Source organism: Hemitrygon akajei, chromosome 7 (assembly GCF_048418815.1).
Source record: "Hemitrygon akajei chromosome 7, sHemAka1.3, whole genome shotgun sequence".
Classification (NCBI taxonomy): Eukaryota; Metazoa; Chordata; class Chondrichthyes; order Myliobatiformes; family Dasyatidae; genus Hemitrygon; species Hemitrygon akajei.
This window is the reverse complement of record NC_133130.1, coordinates 132,015,422-132,027,846: the sequence shown is the minus strand read 5'-3', so window position 1 is coordinate 132,027,846 and position 12,425 is coordinate 132,015,422. Positions and strand designations below refer to the sequence as shown.

Here is a 12,425-nt window from a genome sequence, read left to right as displayed (position 1 = left end):
CCTGGCAGTTGAATTGTAAAGCCTAATGGCATTGGGGAGTATTGACCTCTTCATCCTGTCTGAGGAGCATTGCATCGACAGTAACCTGTCGCTGAAACTGCTTCTCTGTCTCTGGATGGTGCTATGTAGAGGATGTTCAGGGTTTTCCATAATTGACCGTAGCCTTCTCAGCGCCCTTCGCTCAGCTACCGATGTTAAACTCTCCAGTACTTTGCCCACGACAGAGCCCGCCTTCCTTACCAGCTTATTAAGACGTGAGGCGTCCTTCTTCTTAATGCTTCCTCCCCAACACGCCACCACAAAGAAGAGGGCGCTCTCAACAACTGACCTATAGAACATCTTCAGCATCTCACTGCAGACATTGAATGACGCCAACCTTCTAAGGAAGTACAGTCGACTCTGTGCCTTCCTGCACAAGGCATCTGTGTTGGCAGTCCAGTCTAGCTTCTCGTCTAACTGTACTCCCAGATACTTGTAGGTCTTAACCTGCTCCACACATTCTCCATTAATGATCACTGGCTCCATATGAGGCCTAGATCTCCTAAAGTCCACCACCATCTCCTTGGTCTTGGTGAGGGATGAGGCGAAGAGCATTAATAAGCAGGAGGTTTTCTCGGTGCGCGTCGTTGATTGGAGTACTGCGCAGATGCAGTAGAAGCGTTCCCATTCAAATTGTGCAAAAAGCTTTATAAATCCAGTCTGCATAAAAGAGGGGTACCGTCTAACGGCGCGGTCATCATCAGAGTGGTCTGAGTCAGAGTGGTAAGGCTTTGGCTCAAAAGGGCTTCAGCAAGAACAGGCAGGAGCAAGGTCTGTAGGTAATCTCACTCCTTATTTATTATTCAAATCTGGAGAGAATAGGGAGTATGTCTACAGGACCAGTGTTCTGTTCTGGGTGTCAGATGTGGGATTTCCGCGAGATTGCCAGCCTCCCCAATGGCCACATCTGCACCAGGTGCATCGAGATGTAGCTCCTGAGAGACTGTGTTAGGGAATTGGAGGTGCATCTCGATGACCTTCAGCTTGTTAGGGAAAGTGAGGCAGTGATAGACAGGAACTACAGGGAGGTAATCATCTCAAGGTTACAGGAGACAGTTAAATGGGTGACTGTCAGGAGAGGGAAGGGAGAACTTTAGATATTGGACAGCACCCTTGTGACCGGCCCGTTCAACAATAAACACTCCATTTGAGTACTGTTGGGGAGGGGTGGGGTTGGGATCTACATGGGGGAAGTGACAGTGGCCATGTCTCTGTCACTGAGTCTGGCCCTGTGGATCAGGAGGGTAGGGAACTGACAAGGATGGCTACAGTAATCAGGGACTCTATAATTAGGGGGACAGACAGGTGATTCTGTGGACGTGACAAAGAAATACGGATGGTAGTTTATCTCACAGATGCCAGTGTTTGTGTTGTTTCTGAGTGTGTCCACAATATCCTGAAATGGGAGGGAGAGCAGCCAGAGGTCGTGGTACATATTGGTACCAATGACATGGGTAGAGAAAGAGAGGAGGTCCTGGAAACAGAATACAGGGAGTTCGGAAGGAAGTTGAGAAGCAGGACCTCAAGGGTTGTAATCTTGAGATTGTTACCTGTGTCACACGACAGTGAGGACATGAATAGAATGAGGTGGCAGATAAATGTGTGGGTGAAGAATTGGAGCAGAGTGCAGGGATTCAGATTTCTGGATAATTGGGACCTCTTCTGCGGCAGGTGTGACCTGTACAAAAGGGACGGTTTGCACTTGTACCCGAGGGGGACCAATATTTTTGTGGGCAGGTTCACTAGAGCTGTTGGGAGCAGTTTAAACTAATATGGTGGGGCATGGGAACCAGTGTGATAGAGCTGAGGATGAGCCAGTGGGTATACAAGCTGATGATGGATGTAACATGAATTTAAGGAAGGACAAGCAAATGCAGACAGAGCCAAGAGTTCAATAGTACCACAGTGGCAAAATTCAAAAGGGTGAAGAATACAGGACTGAATGTGTTGTATTGAAATGTGCTTAGCATTCGGAATAATGTGGATGAACATGTGGCACAATTAGAGAATGGTCGGTATGACATTATGGGCATCACTGAGTCGTGGCTGAAAGAAGGTGATTGTTGGGAGCTTAATATCAAAGGATAAACTTTGTATGGAAAGGTCAGGCAGGAAGGGATAGGCGGTAGTGTGCCTCTGATAGTAAGAGATGGAATTACAACTTTAGAAAGAGTTGACATAGGGTCAGAGAATGTTGAATCTTTGTGCATGGGGTTAACAAACTGTAAGGGTAAAAAAAATCATTATGGGAATCATATGTAGGCCTCCAAATAGTAGCCCAGATGTGGGGTTGAGATTGTACAGGGAGCTGAAAAAGAAATATAATAAGGGTAATGTCAGAACTGTAAATGAGGGCAAACTAGCCAATGATATAAAGCAGGAACAATAGTGCAGACTATTATTTAAATTGGTGAGGGTATCAAAGGATATGGTAAGGAGACAGGTGTATGGAGTTGGGGGGGGGGGGGTGGAATCCAGGATCATCCTTGATGGAAATGACAGAACAGACTCAATGGACTGAATGGCCTAATTCTGCTCCCATCTCTTATGGTCTAAGGCAGAGAGAAGGTACAATACTGCAGATGCAGCAATGATAAGGTATAAGGTGAAGGAGAACTACAGTTCTACAGAAAAAGGAACCATGAGGTACAAAGTACAGGGAAGTACAATGTTATAGATACTGGAAGGATGAGGTTTTACGTAGAGGAGATGCAGGGATAGTGAGGGACAAGGCAGAGGAGTGTACAATGTTGCAGATACTGCAACGTTGAGGTACAAGGCAAAGGAGGAGAAAAACACTGCAGATGCTGGAACAGTGAGGGACCAGGCAGAGCAGAACCACAATACTGGAGATACAGCAATGGTGAGAAAAAAGGCAGATGAGTATACAATACTGCAGATATCGCACGGTGAGGTACAAGGCAGAGGAATAAAATATTGCAGATGCTGGAACGGGAGGAACCTCAATATCACAGATAAAGCAATGGTGAGTTATAAAGCACAAGAAAGCTACTGTACTGCAGATAAAACAACAGTGAGTTATAAAGCACAAGAAAACTATAATACCGCAGATAAAGCAATGGTGAGGTACAAAGCACAAGAGAGGTACAATACCGCAGATAAAGCAACGCTGAGTTACAAAGCACAGAAGTAATACAATTCCGCAGATACAGGAATGGTGAGGTACAAGGACAGGAGAGAAACAATTCCAGATTTACTGGAATGTTGAGGCTCAGAGCACAGGAGAAATACAATACTGCAGAGTCCGGAAAGATGAGGTACGAAGCATGAGGGAATACAATACCGCTGATGCTGGAACAGTGAGGTACAAGGCAGAGGAGAAATAAAATACCACATACACAAGAATAGAGAGTTTTAAAGCACAGTAGAACTACAATACTGCAGGTGATAGACTGGCGAGATACAAAGTACATGAAAATACAACAGTGCAGATGCTGGAATTGTGAGGTACACGAGAGTGGAGAATAACAATACAACAGGATTGTCAGCCGAAATAGCTCAGTTGGGAGAGCGTTAGACTGAAGATCTAAAGGTCCCTGGTTCAATCCCGGGTTTCGGCATTGGGACTTATTATTGGGCTCCACTTTAGTGTGACTCTGTTACAGTTTGTGTTGTTAGAGTTCAGAGTTTGGAGTTCAATTGCAACGTCCTGTGTAAGAGAGTTTGTAATTCCTTCCATTTTGCACATGGGTTTCCTCCGGCTGCTCTGGTTTCCTGCCACGGTCCAAAGACCTACTGATTAGTAGGTTAATTGGTATTTTCAATTGTCACACCATTAGGGTATGGTTAAATCGACCTGTTCCAGCTCGGCACAGTTTGGTGGGCTAGAACTTCCTGTTCTTCATTGCATCTCGCAATGAAATAAAATAAATAATATTCTGTAATGGTGAGGGATGAGAGAGTGGAGGAGTACAATACCGCAGATACAGCAACAGTGAGGTTTAAAGCACAGGGGAAATACAATCCTGCAGATACAGTAACAGTGAGGCGCAAGACAGAGGTGAACCACAAAAGTATGCCATATAGTGGAGTGGTGTCGCAGCAATAACCTGGTACTCGCCGTCAGTAAGACGAAAGAGCAGATTGTGGACTTCAGGAAGGGTAAGACGAAGGAACACACACCAGTCCTCATAGAGGGATCAGAAGTGAAAAGTGTGAACAGTTTCAAATTCCTGGGTGTCAAGATCTCTGAGGACCTAACCTGATCCCAACATATCGATGCAGTTATAAAGACGGCAAGATAGTGACTATACTTCATTAGGAGTTTGAAGAGATTTGGTTGTCAACAAATGCACTCAAAAACTTATATAGCTGTACCGTGGAGAGCATTCTGACAGGCTGCATCACTGTCTGGTGTATGGGGGAGGGGGGAGCTACTGCACAGGACCGAAAGGGGGTTGTGAATTTAGTCGGCTCCAACAAAGTACCCAGGAAATCTTCCAGGAGTGGTGTCTCAGAAAGGCAGTGTCCATTATTAAGGTCCTCCAGCACCCAGGGCATACATTATTTCTGTTTTTGCATGATTTTAACCTATTCAATATATGTGATATGGTAAATTGACTTATTTATTTAAAATTATTTTTTTTCTTGTTCCATATTATGTATTGCTTTGAACCGCTGCTGAAAAGTTAACAAATTTCAGGACACATGCCAGTGATAATAAACTTGATTCTGATTCTGAGATGCTGGAAGGGTGAGGTTTAAGGAACTACAATACTGCAGAAGCTGGAATGGTGAGATACCATACAGAGGGAAATACAATACTGCAGATACTGGCATGCTGAGGTACAAGACAGAGGGAAATACAATACTGCAGATACTGGCATGCTGAGGTACAAGACAGAGGGAAATACAATACTGCAGATACTGGCATGCTGAGGTACAAGACAGAGGGAAATACAATACTGCAGATACTGGCATGCTGAGGTACAAGACAGAGGGAAATACAATACTGCAGATACTGGCATGCTGAGGTACAAGACAGAGGGAAATACAATACTGCAGATACTGGCATGCTGAGGTACAAGACAGAGGTGAACCACAAAAGTTTGCCTCCCAGGTGCCGGGGTTTGTGATGTTTCTGAGCACGTCAACAATATCCTGAAAAGGGAGGGAGAACCACATTCTTACAGATAGATCAGCCACAATAGTTCAGTTGGGAGAGTGTATCTGGTTCAATCCTGGTTTTCGGCACTGGGACTTGTTTATTGGGCCCCATGGTCACATAACAATTGGGGGACACTATTGCAGCTCGGGGCTTCAGAGTTTGAAGTTCAATTGTGGCATCCTCTGTATGCAGGTTTGTACGTCCTTCCCTTGTACAGAGACCCTCCAAAGGTAGTATGATTAGAGGCTTAATTGTACTTTTAATCCATGCCACAATTAGGTTAGGGTTAAATTGGTGAATTCCTGGGTGGTCTGTGCTCTCAACAAAATGAAATAACTAATATTTTGTAGTGGTGAGGGATGATGCAACAGCTTTAAAAATTACGAGGTTTTTCCTCAGTGGGAGTCATTGATTGTAGTAATGAGCAGATGTAGTCGAAGCGTTCTCGTTCAAGTCCGGCAAAAAGCTTTAAAAACCGTCTCCATAAACGAGGAGTTCGGTCTAGTGGAGCGTTCATCATCAGAGTGGTCTGAGTCAGGGTGGTAAGGCTTCGGCTCAACAGGGTTTTGGCAAAAGATGGGAGCAAGGCAAGTAGGTAAGTTCATTCCTTACTTCTTGTTTCTTTTTTTTCTTATTTAATTGTTGAAAGAATTGGGGGCATGTCTAAAGGGCAAGTGTTCTGTACTGGGTGTCAGATGTGGGATTTCAGCCAGACTCCCAGCCTCCCCAGTGGCCACATCCACACCAGGTGCATCGAGATGCAGCCCCTTAGAGACCGTGTTAGGGAACTGGAGCTGCAGCACATTGACCTTTGGGTAGTTAGGGAATTTGAGGAAGTGATAGGAGCTACAGGGAGGTAGTCACCCCAAGGCTACAGGAGGCTGATAAATGGGCGACTGTCAGGAGACAGAAGGGAGAACTTCAGATAGTGGAGAGCACCCCTGTGGCCAGCCCCTTCAAAGATAAATACTCCATTTTGAGCACTTCTGGGGGGGAGGGTGGAAAGCTCCCTGGGGAAAGCAACAGCAGATGTGACTCTGGCACTGAGTCCGGCCCCGTGTCTCAGGAGGGTAGGGAACTGACAAGGATTGCAGCAGTAATTGAGGACTCTATAGTTAGAGGGACAAACAGGTGATTCTGTGGATGTGACAAAGAAACACAGATGGTAGCTTGCCTCCCAGGTGCCAGGGTCTGTGATGTTTCTGAACTGAGAAGGTGAGCAGCCAGAGGTCGTGGTACAAATTGGTACCAACAACATCGGTAGAAAAGGGAGGAGGTCCTGAAAACAGAATACAGGAAGTTAGGAAGGAGGCTGCGAAGGAAGACCTCAAGGGTACTAATCTCCAGCTTGCTGCCTGTGCCACGTGACATTGAGAATAGGGACAGAATGAGTGGACAGAGAAATGAGTGATTGAAGAATTGGAGCAGGAGGCAGGGATTCAGATTTCTAGATAATTGGGACCTCTTCTGCGGCAGATGTGACCTGCACAAAAGGGACGGGTTGCACTTAAATCTGAGGGGGACCAATATTCTTGAGGACAGGTTTTCTAGAGCTGTTTGGGAGTGTTTTAAACTAATATGGTGGGGAATGGGAATCAGTGTGATGGAGCTGAGGATAAGCCAGCAAGTAGATGATGGGAGTAACATCAATGTAAGGAAGGACAAGACAGTGATTGGGTACAAATGCAGACAGAGCAAAGAGTTAAATTCTACCACAGAGGTAAAATTCACAAGGGTGTAGAATGCGGGATTAAAGGAGCTGTATTTAAATGAGCTTAACATTCGGAATAAGCTGGATGAACTCGATGCGCAGTTGGTCGGTATGAAGTTGTGGGCATCAAGGTGTTGTTGCTGAAAGAAGGTGAAAGTTGGGAGCTTAACATCAAAGGATATACTTTGTATTGAAAGGACAGACAGGAAGGCATAGGCAGTGGTGGGACTCTGCTGGTAAAAGATGGAATTCTATCTTTAGAAAGAGGTGACATCGGGTCTGAGAATGTGGGGTCAACAAACTTCAAGGGTGAAAAAAAAACCATTGTGGGAATCATACGTAGGCCTCCAAATAGTAGCCAAGATGTGGGGTTGAGATGCACAGGGAGCTGAAAAAGGAATGTAATAAGGGTAATGTCACATTTGTAAATGAGGGCAAACTAGCCAATAATATAAAGCAGGAACAATAGTGCAGACTATTATTTAAATGTGGAGAAGATTCAAACATCAGAGGTACAGAGGTACTTAGACTCCCAGAAGGTTAATTTACAGACTGCCACAGAGCAGTGAATCCATGGAATGCTCTGCCACAGGTGGTGGAGGACAAGCCCGTGGGTATGTTTAAAGCAGAAGTTGATAGATTCCTGATCAGTCAGGGCATCAGAGGATATGGCAGGGAAGCTGGTGTATGGAATTGAGGTAATGCAGGATCATCCATGATGGAATGACAGAGCAGGCTCGATAGGTTGAATGGCTTAATTCTGCTCCCATCTCTTATGGTCTAAGGCACAGGAAAGGTACAATACTGCAGATGCAGCAACGGTAAGATGGAAGACTGAGGAGAATCACAGTTCTGCAGATACAGGAATGGTGAGGGACAAAGCACAGGGCAGCACAATGTCACAGACACTGGAAGGATGTGATTTTAAGGAGAGAAGATCTACATATGCTGGAATACTGAGGTACAAGGCAGAGCAGAACCACAATGCTGCAGATACAGCAACGGTGATGAACCAGGCAGAGGAGGAGCAAAATACTGCAGATGCTGGAACGGTGAGGTACAAAGCACAAGAGAAATACAATACTGCTGATGCTGCAACGGTGAGATAACGAACCGTGGAGAATAACAATACAGTAGCTGTGTCAGCCGGAATAGCTCAGTTGGGAGAGCGTTAGACTGAAGATCTAAAGGTCCCTGGTTCAATCCCGGGTTTCGGCACTGGGACTTAATTATTGGGCCCCATGATCTCGTAGCAGTTGGTGTGACACTGTTACAGTTTGTAGTAACAGTTGGAGTTTGGAATTAAATTCTGGCATCCTGGGTAAGTAAGTTTGTACGTCCTTCCGATGTACACAGTCCCATTGTCCAAAGCCAGACTAGTTAGTAGGTTAATTGTACTTTTTAAATCGTACCACCATTAAATTGGTGAAGTCCTGGGAGGAACAGCTGGGTGGGCAGGATGAGCCTGTTCTGTACTCTACCTCTCATAAAATAAAATAAAATGAATAATATTCTGTACTGGTGAGGGACGAGGTGAAGAGCTTTAAAAATCAAAAGGTTTTCTTACTGTCAGTCATTGATTGGAGTACTGTACAGACACAGTAGACGTGTTCCCATTCAAGTTGGGCAAAAAGATTAAAAAAACCCAGTCTGTGTAAAGGAGGGGTATCGTCTAGTGGAGCGGTCATCATCAGAGTGGTCTGAGTCAGAGTGGTAAGGCTTTGGCTCAATAGGGCTTCGGCAAGAACAGGTGGGAGCAAGGTAAGTAGTAAGTTCACTCTGTACCTCTTGTTTCTTTTTTTTCATATTTAACTATTGAGAGAATAGGGGCATGTCTACAGGGCCAGCATTCTGTTCTGGATGTCAGATGTGGGATTTCCGCGAGACTACCAGCCTCCCCGATGGCCACATCTGCACCTGGTGCATCGAGATGCAGCTGTTTAGAAACTGTGTAAGGGAACTGGAGCTGCATCTCGATGACCTTCGGCTTGTTAGGGAAAGTGAGGCAGTGAGAGACAGGAGCTACAGGGAGGTAGTCACCCCAAGGCTACAGGAGACAGATAGATGGGGAGAGGGAAGGGGAAATGCCAGATAGTGGAGGGCACCCCTGCGGCCATCCCCTTCAACAATAAATACTCCATTTTGAGCATTGGTATTGGGGTGAACCTACCTGGGGGGAAGCAACAGCTGCTGTGCCTCTGGCACTGAGTCTGGCCCTGCTTAGTAGGGGAGGGAACTACTATAGTTAGGGGGTCACATAGGCGATTCTGTGGACGCAACAAAGACACAGAGATGGTAGTCTGCTTCCCAGGTGCCAGGGTTCGTGATGATTCTGAGCCCGTCCACAATATCCTGAAAAGGGAGGGAGAACCACAATCTGACAGATACATCAGCCGAAATAGCTCAGCTGGGAGAGCGTTAGACTGAAGATCTAAAGGGCCCTGGTTCAATCCCGGGTTTCGGCACTAGGACTTGTTTATTGGGCCCCATGGTCCCATAGCAGTTGTTGTGACACTATTGCAGCTCGGGGCTTCAGAGTTTGGAGTTCACTTGTGGCATCCTGTGTACATAAGTTTATACGTCCTTCACTTGTACAGAGCCCCTCCAAAGATAGTATGGTTAGAAGGTTAATTGTGTTTTTAAACCAGACCAAGTGAAATACAATACTGCAGATGATGGAACTGTGAGGTACAAAGCACAAGAGAAATACAATACTGCAGATGATCGAACACTGAGGTACAAAGCACATGAGAAATACAATACTGCAGATGATGGAACTGTGAGGTACAAAGCACAAGAGAAATACAATACTGTAGATGCTGCAACAGTGAGATAAAGAACCGTGGAGAATAACAATACTGCAGATGTGTCAGCCGAAATAGCTCAGCTGGGAGAGCGTTAGACTGAAGATCTAAAGGTCCCTGGTTCAATCCCGGGTTTCGGCACTGGGACTTGTTTATTGGGCCCCATGGTCCCATAGCAGTTATTGTGATACTATTGCAGCTCGGGGCTGCAAAGTTTGGAGTTCACTTGTGGCATCCTGTATACATAAGTTTATACGTCCTTCACTTGTACAGAGCCACTCCAAAGATAGTATAGTTAGAAGGTTAATTGTATTTTTAAACCAGACCATAATTAGGTTAGGGTTAAATCCGTGGATTTCTGGGTGGCCGGACTGGCATGTTCTGTGCTCTATCTCTCAACAAAATAAAATCACTAATACACTGTAGTGGTGAGGGATGAGGCAAAGAGCTTTAAAAATCAGGAGGTTTTTCTCAGTGGAAGTTGTTGATTGTAGTAATGTGCAGATGTGGTCAAAGCGTCCTTGTGCAAGTCCAGAAAGAAGCTTTAAAAACCCAGTCTGCATAAAAGAGGGGTCCCGTTTAGTGGAGCGGTCATCATCAGAGTGTTCTGAGTCAGAGTGGTGAGGCTTTGGCAAGAACAGGTGGGAGCAAGGTAAGTAGGTAAGTTCATTTCTTACTTCTTGTTTTTTGTTTATTTAATTGTTGAGAGATTAGGGGGCATGTCTACAGACTCGGAGTTCTGTTCTGGGTGTCAGATGTGGGATTTCCGTGAGACTCCCAGGCTCCCCGATGGCCACAGCTGCACCTGGTGCATCGAGATGCAGTTCCTTAGAGACCGTGTTAGGGAACTGGAGCTGCAGCACATTGACCTTTGGGTAATTAGGGAATTTGAGGAAGTGATAGGAGCTACAGGGAGGTAGTCACCCCAAGGCTACAGGAGGCTGATAAATGGGTGACAGTCAGGAGACAGAAGGGAGAACTTCAGATAGTGGAGAGCACCCCTGTGGCCAGCCCCTTCAAAGATAAATACTCCATTTTGAGCACTGCAAAGGGTGGGGGGAGGATGGAAAGCTCCCTAGGGGAAGCAACAGTGGATGTGACCCTGGAACTGAGTCTGGCCCCGTGTCTCAGGAGGGTGGGGAACTGACAAGGATGGCAGCTGTAATAAAACTAATATGGTGGGGAATGGGAGCCAGTGTGATGGAGCTGAGGATAAGCCAGCAAGTAGATGATGGGTATAACATGAATGTAAGGAAGCACGAGACTGTGACTGGGTACTAATGCAGACAGAGCAAAGAGTTAAATTGTACCACAGAGGCAAAATTCACAAGGGTGTAAAATGCAGGACTGAAGGTACTGTATTAAAATGTGCTCTTTATTATACTTGTGGCACAGTTGTCCGGTATGAAGTTGTGGGCATCACTGAGTTGTTGTTGAAGAAAGGGCAAAGTTGGGAGCTGAACATCAAAGGATATTCTTTGTATTGAAAGGACAGACAGGAAGGCAAGGGCGGTGATGTGACTCTGCTGGTTAGAGATGGAATTACATCTTTAGAAAGAGGTGACATAGGGTCAGAGAATGTTGAAACTTTGCAGGTGGAGTCAACAAACTGCAAGGATGAAAAAAAACATTATGGGAATCATATACTGTACAGGCCTCCAAATAGTAGCCAAGGTGTGGAGTTGAGATTGCACAGGGAGCTGAAAGAGGCATGTAATAAGGGTAATGTCACAATTGTAAATGAGGGCAAACTAGCCAATAATATAAAGCAAGAACAATAGTGCAGATCATTATCTAAGTGGGGAGAATGTTCAAACATCAGAGGTACTTAGGAGTCCTTGTGCAAGATTCCCAGAAGATTAATTTTCAGATTGCCACAGAGTAGTGATGCTGTGGAATGCTCTGTCACAGATGGTGCAGGACAAGCCTGTGGGTATATTTGAACCAGAAGTTGATAAATTCCTGACTAGTCAGGGTATCAAAGGATATGGCAAGGAGACAGGTGTATGGAGTTGAGGGGGATGCAGGATCAGCCATGGTGGAATGACAGAGACGACTCAATGGGCTGAATGGCCTAATTCTGCTCCCATCTCTTATGGCCTAAGGCACAGGAAAGGTACAATACTGCAGATGCAGCAACAGTGAGATGGAAGGCTGAGGAGAGTCACAGTTCTGCAGATACAGGAATGGTGAGGGACAAAGCACAGGGAAGCACAATGTCATAGATACTGGAAGGATGAGGTTTTAAGGAGAGAAGATCTACATATGCTGGAATACTGAGATACAAGGCAGAGCAGAACCACAATGCTGCAGATACAGCAATGGTGAGGAACCAGGCAGAGGAGGAGCAAAATACTGCAGATAGTTCAATGGTGAGGTACAAGGCAGGTGATTATACAATACTGCAGATAGAGGAAAGGTCAGGGTTAAAGCACGGGGAAATACAATACTGCAGATGCTGCAATGGTGAGGTACACGAGAGTGGAGAACAACAATACAGTAGCTGTGTCAGCTGAAATAGCTCAGTTGGGAGAGCGTTAGACTGAAGATCTAAAGGTCCCTGGTTCAATCCCGGGTTTCGGCACTTGGACTTAATTATTGGGCCCGATGATCACGTAGCAGTTGGTGTGACACTGTTACAGTTTGTAGTAACGGTCAGAGTTTGGAATTAAATTCTGGCATCCTGTGTAAGTAAGTTTGTACGTCCTTCTGATGTACACAGTCCCATTGTCCAAAGCCAGAC

General features: G+C 45.5%; 5 non-coding genes across 5 annotated transcripts; all 5 read left to right on the top strand.

The window, feature by feature from the left end:
• The first annotated feature begins 3,547 nt into the window (after window positions 1–3,547).
• trnaf-gaa (transfer RNA phenylalanine (anticodon GAA)) lies at window positions 3,548–3,620 on the top strand. The gene has a single exon. It is a non-coding gene; the product is annotated as a tRNA-Phe (tRNA).
• A 4,403-nt stretch (window positions 3,621–8,023) lies between these two features.
• trnaf-gaa (transfer RNA phenylalanine (anticodon GAA)) lies at window positions 8,024–8,096 on the top strand. Its single transcript has one exon. It is a non-coding gene; the product is annotated as a tRNA-Phe (tRNA).
• Window positions 8,097–9,270: 1,174 nt separating this feature from the next.
• trnaf-gaa (transfer RNA phenylalanine (anticodon GAA)) lies at window positions 9,271–9,343 on the top strand. The gene has a single exon. It is a non-coding gene; the product is annotated as a tRNA-Phe (tRNA).
• Window positions 9,344–9,750: 407 nt separating this feature from the next.
• trnaf-gaa (transfer RNA phenylalanine (anticodon GAA)) lies at window positions 9,751–9,823 on the top strand. Its single transcript has one exon. It is a non-coding gene; the product is annotated as a tRNA-Phe (tRNA).
• Window positions 9,824–12,193: 2,370 nt separating this feature from the next.
• trnaf-gaa (transfer RNA phenylalanine (anticodon GAA)) lies at window positions 12,194–12,266 on the top strand. The gene has a single exon. It is a non-coding gene; the product is annotated as a tRNA-Phe (tRNA).
• The last annotated feature ends 159 nt before the right edge of the window (window positions 12,267–12,425 follow it).